Here is a 16,478-nt window from a genome sequence, read left to right on the forward strand (position 1 = left end):
GAAACAGGATTTCCCGCCTCCTTCCTCCTCCTCAGCTCCATCCCCACCCCTACTGCCCTCTGGACAAAGCAAACAGGCCCCAGGGTGGCACTCAGCCTACCCAAGTACGAGCCTACTTTCTCATGGGAGTCCCCAACACAAACCCAGGGCTGCAGGTTCCAGGCTCCCCAGGGCCACCCCGAGAGCTGCCCCCACAGCAACCCTTCCAGCCCATTGCAAATCCGAAGAGAGTACCCCATAAACTTGGTTTATGAGCCAGGAAAGAGATCAAGAGGCCTGCCTTGTTCCTGAGTCACCAGGACCTCAAAGAAGGCCACACCACACCTCGTTCCCTGTGCAGCCACCAGGCCCTCTCCTGAGAGTGGACCCCCCAACCCCACAAATCAGTAAAAAAAAAACTGCCCAGTCAAAGACATGCCTAGATGCTGTCCTTAACAGCTGGGCTCAGGGCCAATATGGTGGCAGGCAGAGCAAACCAAAGCAGAGTCTCCATAAATCTAAATGCAAAGGAGGGGGGTCAGCTGCTTGGCTGATCTTAATGACCCAGATAACCATGATGGTGTGATCACTCACCTAGAGTCAGACAACCAGAAGTGAGAAGTCAAGTGGGCCTTAGGAAGCATCACTATGAACAAAGCTAGTGGAGTTGATGGAATTCCAGTTGAGCTATTTCAAGTCCTACAAGATGATGCTGTGAAAGTGCTGCACTCAATATGCCAGCAAATTGGAAAACTCAGCAGTGGCCATAGGACTGGGAAAGGTCAGTTTTCATTCCAATCCCAAAGAAAGGCAATGCCAAAGAATGCTCAAACTACTGCACAATTGCACTCATCTCACACGCTAGTAAAGTCATGCTCAAAATTCTCCAAGCCAGGCTTCAACAATACGTGAACTGTGAACTTCCAGATGTTCAAACTGGATTTAGAAAAGGCAGAGGAACCAGAGATCAAATTGCCAACATCTGTTGGATCTCTGAAAAAGCAAGAGAGTTCCAGAAAAACATCGACTTATGCTTTATTGACTACACCAAAACCTCTGACCTTGTGGATCACAACAAACTGTGGAAAATTCTTCAAGAGATGTGAAAACCAGACCACCTGACCTGACTATTGAGAAATCTGTATGCAGGTCAGGAAGCAATAGTTAGAACTGGATATGGAACAACAGACTGGTTCCAAATCAGGAAAGGAGTACGTCAAGGCTGTATATTGTCACCCTCCTCATTTAACTTATATGCAGAGTACATCATGAGAAACGCTGGGCTGGATGAAGCACAAGCTGGAATCAAGATTGCCAGGAGAAATATCAATAACCTCAGATATGCAGATGACACCACCCTTATGGCAGAAAGTGAAGAGGAACTAAAGAGCCTCCTGATGAAAATGAAAGAGGATAGTGAAAATGTTGGTTTAAAACTCAACATTCAAAAAAAAACTAAGATCATGGCATCCAGTCCCATCACTTCATGGCAAATAGATGGGGAAACAATGGAAACAGTGTCAGACTTTATTTTTTTGGCTCAAAAATCACTGCAGATGGTGACTGCAGCCATGAAATTAAAAGACGTTTGCTCCTTGGAAGAAAAGTTATGACCAACCTAGACAGCATATTAAAAAGCAGAGACATTACTTTGCCAACAAAGCTATAGTTTTTCCAGTAGTCATGCATGGATGTGAGAGTTGGACTGTAAAGAAAGCTGAGCACCGAAGAATTGATGCTTTTGAACTGTGGTGTTGGAGAAGACTCTTGAGAGTTCCTTGGACTGCAAGGAGATCCAACCAGTCCATCCTAAAGGAGATCAGTCCTGGTATTCACTGGAAGGACTGATGTTGAAGCTGAAACTCCAATACTTTGGCCACCTCATGCGAAGAGTTGACTCATAGGAAAAGACCCTGATGCTGGGAAAGACTGAAGGCAGGAGGAGAAGGGGACGACAGAGAATGAGATGGATGGATGGCATCACTGACTCACTGGACATGAGTTTGAGTGAACTGCGGGAGTTGGTGACGGACAGGGAGGCCTGGCGTGCTGCAGTCCGTGGGGTCGCAAAGAGTCAGCCACTACTGAGCAACTGAACTGAAGTGAGATGTAATGTACATACCGTGAGATTCGCCCATCCACAGGGAGTAATTCAGTGTGCTTTATTGTATTTCAGAGTCGGGCCACCATCACCACAGTCCAGCATCAGAACGCTGTCCCAGCAGTCACTCTCCACTTCCCCACAGCCAGCACCCCCACCAGCCCCAGACACTCTTGAGACTATTTTATGTCTGAATAGATTTGTCTATTCTGGACATTTCATGCAAACGGAACCATACAACATGCAGTCGTTTGAGGCTAGCTTCTTTCATTTAGCATGCTTTTGAGTTCACTCATTTTGTAGAGGTTTCAATATTTCAATCTTTTTTGTATTCTATGGAATGGAAATATCAGGTTTTGTTTCTCCATCCACCCGATGATGGGCATTTGAATTGTTTCTATTTGGGACCATCATGAATAACACTGCTATGAACATTTACCTGTGCGTTTTGGGTGGATACAGGTTTCCATTTTTCTGAAGTGGGTAACTAAGGGTGGAATAGCTATGTCATATGCTAACTCTGTGTTTACCATTTTAAGAAATTGCTTTTCCAAAGCAACTGCACCCTCTCACATTCCCACCAGCCGTGCGTGCAGATTCCATCTCTGCACACCCTTGCTGACCCTTGTTGTCTAGTGGGTGTGAGTCGTGTCTCACTGTGGTTGTGACCTGCATCTCCCCAACAACTGGCGCTGTGGAGCAGCTCTCCATTTGCTTATTGGCCATCTGTCTGTCTCCTTTGGACGGATATCTATTCAAATTCCTTTGCCCGTCTTCTTCATCATTCCCCTTTCACAGATTAGAGGACTGAGGCTCACAGAGGCAGAGCAGCTAGCCCACAGCACCACAGCTTGTGGGGGACCGGGAGCCTGACCCCTAAGTGCTGCCCTTGGCACTACTGCGGGCCACCTTCAGAGCCCCGTGTGACCTTATTCCCTCTGGGCACGCTTGGAGCTTGCTAGGCGTTGAATGTCTCTTTGGAACCCGGGGACTGGAAGGGGACTGGGGGCCATCTCTCTACCTTTAGAAGTCTGTGATGCCCAGAAAGAAAAGCTCTTGGCCCCTCCCCGGTGGCTTGGGCCCCTCCGCAGCGCCAGGACCGGGTGACAGCAGCGTCACTCTTGCAGGCCCTCAGCGTTGGAGGACATGTGTCCCAGACCACGTGGCTGCACCCCGCCCTCTCCCCCCAGCTCCCGAAGCCTCTCCGTCTGCCTCCCTCTCCGCCCTGCACTTGGGAGCCTGGCCTGCTTTCTCCTGACCTCAGGCCTTGGCTTGGCTTCCTGGCCCCTGTTCTGTTTTTTTCTCCATGGTCCAGTGACTCCACTGATGGCACGCTGGGTCCCAGCCCTGCCGGCCTGACCCAGCTCTTCTCCAGAAGCCCCCTCAACCAGTCCTCTCAGCAGACAGCGTCTGGGTACCTGCTCAGAGCAGGACAGCAGGGACCCAGAAAAGACAGGATATGGTCTGTGCCCTTGATAGGGTGGATGAGGCCGAATCATAAATGGTTGAGAGCCACTGAAGGTTTTGCTTTTTAAAATTTATTTAGGCTGTGCTGGGTCTTCATTGCTGCTCGAGGCCTTTTGTCTAGTCCTGGTGAGCAGGGGCTACTACTCTCTAGTTGCAGGGCACAGCTCTCATTATGGCAGCTTCTCTTGTTGGGGGGCAGAGGCTCTATGGTGCATGGGCTTAGCAGTTGGGGCACACAGGCTTAGCTGCCCCACAGCACGTAGGATCTTCCCAGAGCAGGGACTGAACCCAGGTCCCCTGCACTGGCAGGAAGATTCTTAACCCCTGGACCACCAGGGAAGTGCCGCCAGTGACATTTTATAGGAGCCGTAGCAGATGAGAAAAGTCTGTAAGAGGAATTGCAGGGTGAGGGGCGGGAGGCAGAGGGAAACACGGACAGACTCCGCATCGGAGGGCAGAGGCAGGAAGGCTGTTCCAGGCAGCAGGAATAGCAAGAGCCGTGACAGAGAGGCGTGAAATCTGTGGAACTGCAAGCAGCTCAGGTTGTTGGTGTGAAGTTCGTAACCGGGATCTGGTAAAGCTGCGGTCATGGAGGACCTTGCCATACAGAGGAATTTAGAACAGTGGGAGTGAATAAGGGTTTTAAGATGGGGATGGACTTGGTCAAATCTGTGCTCTAGGAAAATACCAGCTGGTGATCGGTGTCATCAAGTTCAGCCCACGACTCTCCACGGGGTATTCTGTGGCTGCTGGCCCCTCCCATCCCACTCCCCAGCCCGTTCACTCTCCTGCTATCCTAGAAGGGCATTTCACAGCTCCTCTCTCTCAAAGCTCAGACACCTCTTCCCCATCCTCCTCCTCAGCTAACGGCCTTCCTTCCTGTACGCTAAGGAAGCAGAAGCAACCAGAAGAGATGGCTCACATCCGTCCATCACTTCACTCCAACCTAGGTGACTGCCCCGCACTCCGTCCATCACTTCACTCCAACCTAGGTGACTGCCCCGCACTCCGTCCATCACTTCACTCCAACCTAGGTGACTGCCCCGCACTCCGTCCATCACTTCACTCCAACCTAGGTGACTGCCCCGCACGCCCACCACGGTGTTAAGCGGACTCTCCAGCTTGCAGCTGTCCCTTTCCTCCATCTGTGCAAGGGAGCTGTCTGTCCTCCCCTATACGAGGGCATCGCCCTGTCAGCTGGCCCATGTCTGCTGGGTCATTCTCATTACCGTACAAATCTCTATCTCACCGTAAAGTAATCTCTCAACAGTTTGTTTTTTTTTTGACCCTGCATCCCCTCCAGCAATGGGCCCGTTTCTCTGATCATTTTCACGGTACAGTTTCTCAAGAGTTTTGGATGTTTTTCTAGCCACATTCAGTTTAAAGAACTGAATCAATTCAAAGAAGAACCAAACTGAACATGGAGCAGGAGATTGTAAAAATGACCATGGACATTTGAAAAAGAACCAAACAGAACTTCTAGAAATGAAAAATATATCAAGTGAAATTTAAAAATCAATGGCTGGATGAAATAGCAAATCATATAGAACTGAACAGATAACTGGAAAAACTAAAGATATATTTGAAGAAACTTATCTAGAATGTGGAACAGAGAGATAAAATTATGAACAACAGGAAAGAAAAACTAAAGACATGGAGGAAGGAATGAGAGGGTATAACACACCTCTCTTTGGAGTTCAATGAAGAAGGCTGAAAAAGAGTGCTGCAAAAGAGGCCCACGTCCTAACACCTGGAACTTGTAAACATTACCATATATGAAAGGGGTGGGGGGGGACTTTGCAGATGTGATGCAGAGTCAGAGGGCAGGGAGATTAGCGTAGATTATCCTGAGTCCCTAAAGGCTGTCACTTGTATTCTCATGAGAGGGAGGCAGAGGGAGATTTGATTCACACAGAGAAGTCTACAGGGAGACGGAGCAGAGAGAGGTTTGAAGACACTGCCCTTGAAGACTGGAGTGACGCTGCTACAAGCCAAGAGGGCTGGCAGCCACCAGGACCTGTAAGAGACAAGGAAGGTGTCCCCCTGTAGCCTCCAGAGAAAGCATGGCCCCGCAGACACCTAGGTTTCAGCCCAGTGACATTAGTTAGGACTTTCGGTCTCCAGAACTGTGACAGAATAAATGCCTGTTGTTTTAAGTCACCAGGTTTGTTAACAGCAGCCAGAGAACACTCACACAGTGGGAGAGAAGCTTAGCTGAACAGATAACAGCTAAGAATTGTTTACGATTGATGAAATTCATGAATCATATGTATTGTAATACACGAAACACAGTAAACTTACAGGAAGATCGAAGTTTAAATTCACATGTATGTATAATATAATGCTCCTGCAGAATTACATTGTCAAAGAGAAAATACAGTCAGGGGGGAAACAACAGATGATTAACCAAGAAACACGGATGCCTGGATAGCTAACTTTTCAGTATTAACAACTATAGCCAGAAGACAGTGCAATAATGTTTTCAAAGGGTCAAATAATTGTCCTATAGTGAAAATAATTGTCCCTAAGATTGTATACCCAGCAAAACTATCTTTCAAGAACAAAGACAAAATCTTCAAACAAATAAACTGGGTGTCTTGACCACCAATAAACTTTCATCAAGAGTAAGTCAGGCAGAGAAAGACAAATATCATAAGATATCACTTGTGGAATCTAATAAAAAAATGATAGAAATGAACTTATTTACAAAACAGAAATAGACTCACAGATCTCAAAATCAAATTTAAGGTTACCAGAAGGGAAAAGTCGGGGGATGTGATAAATTAAAAGGTTGAGATTAACATACATACTGGGCTGTCTTATGCTATGCTGTGCTAAGTCATTTCAGTCGTGTCCTACTCTGCAACCCTCTGGACTGTAGTCTGCCAGGCTCCTCTGTTCATGGGATCCTCCAGGCAAGCATACTGGGGTAGGTTGTGGTATCCTACCTCCAGGGGAACTTTCTGATCCAGGGGTCAAACCTGCATCTCCTGCATTGGCAGGCAGGTTCTTTACCACTAGCGCTACCTGGGAAGCCCAACCATGCATACCACTATATATAAAATAAATAACTAATACGGACGTACCATATAGTACAGGGAATTCTACTCAATACGTTGTAATAATTTATATGGGAAAAGAATCTGAAAAGAATGAAAAAATATATGTGAATAACTGATTCACTTTTCTGTATATCTGAAACTAACACAACATAGTAAGTCAACTATACACCAATTAAAATTTTAAAGCAGCTTTCACCCAGAGAACTAAAAAAATGTACATCAGGTTGAAGGAAAATGATCCCAGATGCAAGGTTGGAAGTGTAAAATAGAACAATGGAAAAAAGGACAGCCCATGCAGGGAAGTATAAACCAATGTTAACTAAATAAAATGTAACACCTGCACAAATTAATTTATCATTCAATGCAGTTTCAAATAAACTCCCAAGCAGGCGTTCATGACATAGGACAATCTCTTTCTATAATTCATAAAGAAGGACGAAGGGCCAAAAGGAGCTAAGGCATTCCTGAAGAATTACAAGGAGTAGGGCTTGGCCTACCAGGCATCAGCACACACAATATCAAGTGATCTCTAAGCCTTGCTTTAAAGCCCTAGTCATTGGAGTAGTGTGGCCTTGGCTCAGAGACAGACACACAAGCCAGGGGGTCTGACGAGCGAGTCCAGAAACAGACTCGAGCATAATGGAAACGCGATCTAGAGAAGATGTGGTTTTCAAAAATAATGCAGGAGATGAACTGCTCAATACATGGAGCTAGAACGGTGGCTTATCCAAAAGGGAAAAACTGAAATTAGATCCTTATTTATATAAAATCAATTCCTTTGGCTAAAGACCTAAACATGCAAGGCAAAATTTTAGAAGAAAATAGAGGAAACTATGTTCTCAGAGGAGGAAAGGACTTTTTTAAAAGCACACAAAAAGCACAGACCTCATCAATAAGTTCTACTATGTTAAGAACAAGAATTTCTATTCATCAACACACACACACACCATTTAGAAAGTGAACAGGTAAGTCACAGATTGGGAAATGACTAGTTGAAATGCATATACTTTACAAAAGATCAAGATCAGAATATATGAAAAGCTCCTAAAGAATCAATAAGAAAAAGATGACACAGCAGAAAAAGACTAGAAATGTAACCTAGCATTGCACAGACAAGGAGACAAGTGTTGCCAGTAAACATTCAATCTCATTGTGAATCAGGGAAACGCAAACCTGAAACCTCCATAATATGCCAACTTACACCCACCAGGTTGGCACCTGCATCAAAGTCTGACAGCACCAAGTGTTGTCAGGGCTGTGGGACAATGCGAGCTCTATTCGCTACTTTGGGAGTGTTGTTAATTCATGCAGCCACGTTATAGAGAAACTTGGCATTGTCTGGTCAAGTTCAGATGTGCGTTATCTTCCAACACGGCATTTCTTTTCCACGTGCCTCACCTAGAAACTCTTACACATGTGCATCGGTGGGGGGCAATAAATACTAATGGCAGCAGCCCTATGTCCACCAAGAGAAGAATGGAGCCGTGACCTGTGGTTTGTTTGTACAGTAGAGTGCATTACGGGAGTGAAAATGCATGCACAATAGCTCTACTCAGCCATACAAATGAGTTTCATAGACAAAATGTAGATCGAAAACATGCGTGCTGTAGGAAAATGCAGACAGTCCAATTCTATTTCTCCAAAGCTCAAAGGAATGCAGAACTAGACAATATGTTTCTTAGGACTCTACCCATCTGTGAGAAAACTATAAGAAAGGGGCAAAGAACTGATAAATCCAAAATTCAGGGTACTTATTGCCTCCGGATGAGTGGAAGAGGCAGAGATCAAGGAGAGATATGGGGAAGCTTCAGGAGTTAATAACGTCAGCTCTCCTAAGTTGGATGGCGGTATATGCATTTATTATTATTATTTAATTTATATGTGTTACATGGCTCAGTTCAGTTCAGTCACTCAGTCACGTCCGACTCTGCAACACCATGGACTGCAGCACGCCAGGCCTCCCTGTCCATCACCAACTCCTGGAGTTTATTCAAACTCATGTCCACCGAGTCGGTGATGCCATCCAACCATCTCATCCTCTGTCATCCCCTTCTCCTCCTGCCTTCAATCTTTCCCAGCATCAGGGTCTTTTCCAGTGAGTCAGTTCTTTGCATCAGGTGGCCAAAGTATTGCAGTTTCAGCTTTAGCATCAGTCCTTCCAATGAATATTCAGGACTGATTTCCTTTAGGATGGACTGGTTGGATCTCCTTGCAGTCCAAGGGGCTCTCAAGGGTCTTCTCCAGCACCACAGTTCAAAAGCATCAATTCTTCGGCGCTCAGCTTTCTTCACAGTCCAACTCTCACATCCATACATGACCACGGGAAAAACCATAACTTTGTTATGGAAAAACCACAGACCTTTGTTGGCAAAGTAATGTCTCTGCTTTTTAATATGCTGTCTAGGTTGGTCATAACTTTCCTTCCGAGAAGCAAACTTCTTTTGATTTCAAGCCTGCAGTCACCATCTGCAGGGATTTTTGAGCCCCCCAGAAACAAAGTCTCTCACTGTTTCCATTGTTTCCCCGTCTATTTCCCATGAAGTGATGGCACCAGATGCCATGATCTTAGTTTTCTGAATGTTGAGTTTTAAACCAACTTTTTCACTCTCCTCTTTCATTTTCATCAAGAGGTTCTTTCTTTAGTTCTTCTTCACTTTCTGCCATAAGGGTGGTGTCATCTGCATATCTGAGGTTATCGATATTTCTCCTGGCAATCCTGATTCCACCTTGTGCTTCAACCAGCGGGGCATTTCGGATGATGTACTCTGCATATAAGTTAAATAAGCAGGGTGACAATATACAGCCTTGACGTACTCCTTTTCCTATTTCCAGTCCGTTGTTCCATGTCCAGTTCTAACTGTTTTTTCTTGACCTGCATACAGATTTCTCAGGAGGCAAGTAAGGTGGCCTGGTACTCCCATCTCTTTCAGAATTTTCCACAGTTTATTGGGATCTACATAGTCAAAAGCTTTGGCATAATCAATAAAACAGAAGTACATGTTTTTCTGGAACTCTCTTACTTTTTCAGTGATCCAACAGATGTTGGCAATTTGATCTCTGGTTCCTCTGCTTTTTCTAAAACCAGCTTGAACATCTGGAAGTTCACGGTTCATGTATTACTGAAGCCTGGCTTGGAGAATTTTGAGCATTTACTTTACTAGTGTGTGAGATGAGTGCAATTGTGCGGTAGTTTGAACATTCTCTGGCATTGTCTTTCTTTGGGATTGGAACAAAAACTGACCTTTCCAGTCCTGTGGCCACTGCTGAGTTTTCCAATTTCCTGGCATATTGAGTGCAGTACTTTCACAGCATCATCTTTCGGGATTTGAAATAGCTCAACTGGAATTCCATCACCTCCACTAGCTTTGTTTATAGTGATGCTTCCTAAGGCCCACTTGACTTCACATTCCAGGATGTCTGGCTCTAGGTGAGTGATCACACCATCAAACCATCGTGGTTATCTGGGTCATGAAGATCTTTTTTGTATAGTTATTCTGTGTATTCTTGTCATCTCTTCTTAATATCTTCTGCTTCTGTTAGGTCCATACCATTTCTGTCTATTCCCTTGGTATGTCTAATTTTCTTGAAGAGATCTCTAGTTTTTCCCATTCTATTGTTTTCCTCTGTTTCTCTGCATTGATCACTGAGGAAGCTTTCTTATCTCTCCTTGCTATTCTTTGGAACTCTGCATTCAAATGGGTATATCTTTCCTTTTCTCCTTTGCCTTTGGCTTCTTTTCTTTTCTCAGCTATTTATAAGGCCTCCTCAGACAACCATTTTGCTTTTTTGCATTTTTTTTTCTTGGGGATGGTCTTGATCACTGCCTCCTGTACAGTGTACATGAACCTCCGTCCATAGTTCTTCAGGCACTCTATCAGATCTAACCCCTTGAATCTATTTCTCACTTCTACTGTATAATCATAAGGGATTTGATTTACATGGCTGAACGTCCTTAATTTAAAAAAGGAAACAAAGGGTATTCCCTGGCAGTTCATTGGTTAGGGCTCCTTGCTTCTACTGCAGGGGACATGGGTTCGATCCCTGATCAGGCAACGAAGATACTACCTGCCAAACAACACAGCCAAAAGAAACAAAACTGTAAAAAAAATAAAACAGGAAATGCAACTACCACACACAGGCACCCATACTCTCTGGTAACCATGAGGATAGTGTGGAATCCAAAGAGAGAGACTGCAGAGGGGGTACTGGCCAAGAGGCTTTGCCTCTCCAGGGGCTTGTGAGTAACAAACAAAATCACGAGTGTTAAAATGCTGAAGAACAATGCCTAGCCCATGACAATAAGGTCTATATAAGTGTTCACTCTTATTGCAGAGATGAGGGTTTTGTGGGGGACGATGGTCATGGAAGGAAAGGAATGTATTTGAGAGATCTGTGCAGCTTAGGGTGATTGAATCGGGGGAGAGGTGAGAGAGTCAGTAACGACACTATCATTTCATTGTGTGTATTTTATGGCAGTAAAGCTCTGAGTCCTAACCACTGAACTTCCAGGGAATTCCCTTGTTGTATTTCTTAATACACTTAGTATTTGCAGAAAACCAAGCAGGGGCCAATAGAGGAGCAGCAGTGGGGGCTTGCAGACCTGGTGGCCGCTGCTCATGCCATGACTGGGTCACACGGATGAGTCCTTCTTCTTTGGCTGCACTGGGTCTTCACTGCTGCATGTGGACTTTTGTTACAGTGAGCCGGGGCTACTCTCTGGTGCCAGGGCGTGAGCTGCTCACTCCAGCGGCTTTTCCCGCGGCAGAGCGTGCACTGTAGCGTGTGCTTTACCAGTGGCTGTGGTGCTCAGGCTTAGTTGATCCACAACATGTGAAATCTTCCCAATCCAGTGATTGAACCGGTGTCCCCTGCATTGGCAGGCAGATTCTTAACTACTGGACCACCAGGGAAGTCCGATGGTTATGTGCGTGTGCGCTGCCCTGAGAAAGGTGGATTGGAAAAGTTGTATAAAGGATGGGAAATCAAGGATTTGCTGGAGGCGCCTTCCCTAAGCCTGTCCTTGGAGCCAGAGGCAGACGCCATAGCTCATGGTCAAGGCTGCTCCAGCCCTCAGGAAAACTCAGGGTCTAACTGGTCCTCTTTGGGGCTTGCTGCAGAACCCTTCAAAATGCCACGCATCTTATTTGGGGAGGTACACACATCTTTGGGGGCTTTCCAGGTCACTCAGTGGTAAAGAATCCACCTGCCAATGCAGGAGATGAGGGTTCAATCCCTGGTCTGGGAAGATCCCCTGGAGAAGGAAATGACAACCCGGTCCAGTATGCTTGCCTGGAGAACTTCACGGACAGAGGAGCCTGGCAGGTACAGCCCACGTGGTTGCAGAGTTGGACACAACTTAGCGACTAAACAACAACATACCTTTTGAGGTGGTTACACTCAGAAGTTAAGCACATTTGTGCCAGAACCCTGACTCTGTGGGCCTCAGGGGAACCTGCCTCCTGAACTGGGCTCTCCGAGGGCAGGGTCTTTGAAGATGCTCCCAGGGGCCTTGGCCCTCCCAGCCACACATCAAAGCTAATTTGACGCAGGCTGCACGGTCTTCCCCCGCCCACTGCCACTCAGACAGCATTCCCTCCCTCTTACTCTCCCCAAGGAAGAGATGAAATGATCATCAAAGGCCAGTGGCCACTGGAAAGGTGACACCAAGAGCCGCTCCACGCTCGGGAGAGAAGCTGCATCTCCTCCGCATGGCTTCAGGTGGTCTACCCAGTCAGAGAAACTCCAGTAACCAACTACAGATGATGCCTGAAAGCGTAGTCTTGTGGTTTGTCTTCCTGTTACTGGAACTGTAGATCAGTTCGGGAAGGGACTTCAAAAGGTCATCTGGGCAGCTCTGCCTCTGAAGACCAACCTGGACCAGACACATCTCCTCTGTCTCTGAAGGTTCCTATGAGGGAAACGCTGCTGATGCTCTCTGGATAAGAAGCTGCTCCTGAAAAGCCTCGAGGCAAAGGGGACCTGTCAGGAACACCCTCCCCTGGGCAGCCTGCCGTGGGTTCCCATTTATGGAAGGCGACTGGGCACTGCGAATCAAAGGCTTTAAAATAGCTCCATCCCACATAGTTTCCGAATAAAATGATCCCAAACAAACAACTGGACAGCTGAATTCAGATGCACTTACAAGGCTGTAGACAACAAAGAAAGAATATAAATGAGCTATGTGAGCATTTAAATGCATGGCGGTAAATGCAAGCAGCACAGACCATTAAATACACCCATTAAAAAAAAAACAACAACGTGGTTTGCCAGAGAAAGACAAATATCATATGATATCATTTACATATAGAATCTAAAAACAGCGACACAAATAAATTTTTATACACAACAGAAACAGACCCACAGACATTGAAAAGCAACTCGTGGGGGACTAGGGGGAGGGGTAAGCCAGGAGTTCGAGACGAACATACGCACACTACTGAGCATAGACTAGATAACCAGCAAGGACCTGCCGTGTAGGACAGGAAACGACAGGCAATATTTTGTGATAACCTATAAGGGAAAAGAATCTAAAACAAAGCATATATGTACGTGTACTAAATCCCTTAACACCTGAAACGAACACAATATTGTCAATCAGCTGTACTTTGGTATTAATTAATGAAAACAAAAATATGTAAAAACTGAAAAAAAAAACTTGACTTGAGAGAATATTTATGACATGGAGAGACACTCAAAACACAGCATTAAAAAGCAGGTCATAAAATAGTATGTTTAATGGTTAATTTTTTACTATTGAAGCATAGGAAAATACAGAAAAAATGAGAAGCATGTGTAGTAAGATCTTGAGACGGCTATCTTTGGGAGGCAATCTAGGTATTTTACCCTTCATTTGCATAGCTGTACTTTCAGAGGCTTCGCAATGAATACAGATTAGTTTTAACTTTTTAATTATGCCAGTAATGCACAAGTATGGAATTCGGGGTGGCATCCTCAGAACAGCACGTAAGGTAAGCAGATCTCTAACCACCACCCGCCCCAGGGCCCCTCCTCTTCCATTAGTGACACGTGAGGAGCTTAGTATCCCTCCTTGAATCCTTTTCCTATGCATTTTGCACAGGGGTATGTGCATTCAACAGATTTAGAAATAGGCAGCATTCTTTCAGGTTTTTGCTTTCACATATTAGATGTGCTAATGTATGTACTGTGCTGATATGTAACTTGTTTTGTTTTTTCACTTACCCACAGACCTAGGAGATCTTTTCATGTTGGTATGCGGAGATCTGTGTAGTTATTTTAACTGCTGCGTAGTATCTCCTTGGGTGGATCACAGTCAGTCTACCCATCCACAACTGATGGAGATGTAGGCTGTTTACAGTCTCTGACATACAAACACTGGTGCCTTGAAAATCCTCACCCAAGCTGACATACGTGCAGGTACATACGCACTTCTCTAGAGACTTCTCTTTTTTTTTTAATTTTAATTGGAAGCTAATTACTAGACAATATTGTAGTGGTTTTTGCCATACATTGATATGAATCAGCCATGGGTGTACATGTGTACCCATCCTGAACCCCCCCTCCCACCTCCCTCTAGAGGAGATTTCTAAGGAACCAAAGCTACAGTCATGCACATTTTAAGTTTAAATAGGTAACCCTAAAGTACATTCCAAAAATAAGATTTGCCTGTGGATTTTCCCACTGATGGTATTTAAGATACCTGCTCCTTGCCAATACATGATGTCATCATCAATCTTTTAAATTTTTTGTAAGGATGTTTGACCTCCACCATCTGACACTGGACTGGATCTTTACTGTCCTCCAAGGGGGCCAGCAGCCTTTCTCGCTCACCTCGAATACCCAGGAACAGAGTTCTGCACTCGGTGTGCTGGGTGGCTGGGGTCACATGTCTGAGGGCTGGGCAAGAAGTGCCAGTGGGCTGTGGGTGAGAGGGGAAGCCCCGGAAATGCAGGACTCATTTCCCATCACCAAGCACCACACACAGACTATTATTGGTCTACCTCCAGAATAAACGCCTGCTCTGTCTGCCTCTTCTGCCTCTGTCACCACCGTTCGAGACCCAGGCATCCTCACCCCTCACAGAAGCCCTGGACCCATCCGCCACTGTCCCCCTTGCCCACTCCTGTGCTGCCAGTCCTGTTCATTTCCCACCCAACAGCCAGATGAAGCTTTCCTGAAATGCAACTCAGATCCGTCACTCCCATGCTCAAAGGCTTCCGATCGCTTCCTGCTGAACCGGGAATTATATCCCAGCCCTTTTCCAGGGCTGCAGAACCCTGCACCCTCTGCCCTCCGCCCCCACACTGACTTCTTCTCTGCTCTCCCCCTTACTCACTACCGACCAGACACCCGGGTTGCCCTTCTACTCCACAACCCCCCCCGCCGACTTCCCCAGGGACTCCAGGGCCCCTGTCCGCCTTGCTCGCTCTATCAGGGACACTCTTCCCATGCTGACCCCCACTCACCTTTAAGATCTCAGCTTAAATGCCATGCGGTCTACAGTGGGCCCTCCCCAGCGTGTTCCGATTTCCCACCTTTTGCTTTCACGGCGCCCATCACAACCAAAACATGGAAGCTCATCTGTGTGCTCGTCTCCGGTGTTTCAGGTCTGTCTTCCTGAGACCCGGAGTCCGTGGGGGTAGAGTCTTGTCCACCGTTCCTTTCCTGTGTCTCAGCGCCTAGTGCTATTAAAATGCTATTAACAGGTGGCTGGATAAGGAGCGAACGCATGGATGGAAGGATACACAGAAAGGCGGAGGGGAGGCACCCTAGGAGCCGGGAGGAGAGGGGAGAAGTCAGGGGGTGCTCAAAGGACTCTTGATCAGGGAGGAGCCCTGGGAGGTGAAGGCGGCCTGGAGATGGCTAAGAGGGTAAGCATCTGACGGTACCTTCCGGCTGTCTGCTCTTCTGGGATGCAGTTCTCTCTGTGACCCCAAATCTCAGCAAAAGCCTGTGCTGCTCAGATGAGTGGCACCTTGGGAAGAACTGAAAGGAAGATGAGTTGCTTCTGAGTCCAGGTGGGGCTAGAGAGACAAGGACAGCTGCAGGAGGCAAGTCAGAGACACACACCCCTGGGAATCCTTAGCGATTCAGTCCAGGTGGGGACACCCTGGGTCCCCATGGTGGGGACTCACTGAAGGGAAGAGTGACCCCCCACACGGCTAGAGGAATTTGGTGATTCCATTATGCTACCAGGTTCCCCATTTCCTTCAGAGGAAAAGAATGTTAAGGAAAAAAGCAGGGAGGACACCACGAATGAGGTGGCTTATTCCTCTTAGAGGCGGGTGTTCAGGGGAGTGAGCACGAGCCTTGGCCTCCGCTGAGTTCTGCGTTCCAGTGCCAGACTCTCCTCTGCGTCTGTAAAGTGGGCAGGACAGCCATTGTCTTCATCCCGGTGTCGACAGACGACACGAGATAACAGACCTCTAATCTTGGCTCTGATTGGTGCACTTTTGACTTCGTTCACAGCAGGTGAGGGGAAGGGAAGGCACAAGCCCAGTGCCAAGAGCAGGAACCCTCTGAGTGTGAAGCCCCGGGTGACTGCACAGGTCATGAGGCCCGGCAGCCAACCCTCCCCCTGTGTAAACTCACTTCTGAGTTAATGCTCTGCTTTAATCTGACAGCTTGAAATCCGTCATTTTTGAACAAGGGACCCTGCACTTTCATTGTGCACTGGGCTCTGCAAATTAAATTATGTACTCTGTGTGTGTGTGTGGGTGTGTGTGTGTGGGTGTGTGTGTGTGCGCGCGCCTGCGCGCGTATGATAGAGAAACGAACAGAGAGGCAGAGAGAGAAGGATGCTACTGTGAGTGATCGGCAGAGAGATGAGGTGATGTTCTCATCAATGAAGCGATGCTAATTGACGGTAACACCCACCCTATGGGACCTGG

At 46.6% G+C, this 16,478-nt stretch overlaps 1 non-coding gene across 1 annotated transcript; it reads right to left on the reverse strand.

Moving 5' to 3' along the window:
• Positions 1-12,183: 12,183 nt before the first annotated feature.
• Positions 12,184-12,391, reverse strand: LOC129538783 (small nucleolar RNA U3). Its single transcript, XR_008682319.2, has one exon. It is a non-coding gene; the product is annotated as a small nucleolar RNA U3 (small nucleolar RNA).
• Positions 12,392-16,478: the final 4,087 nt, after the last annotated feature.

Source organism: Moschus berezovskii, chromosome 2, assembly GCF_049115385.1.
Source record: "Moschus berezovskii isolate FMDL1 chromosome 2, NW_MosBer_1.0, whole genome shotgun sequence".
In the NCBI taxonomy this organism is placed as follows: domain Eukaryota; kingdom Metazoa; phylum Chordata; class Mammalia; order Artiodactyla; family Moschidae; genus Moschus; species Moschus berezovskii.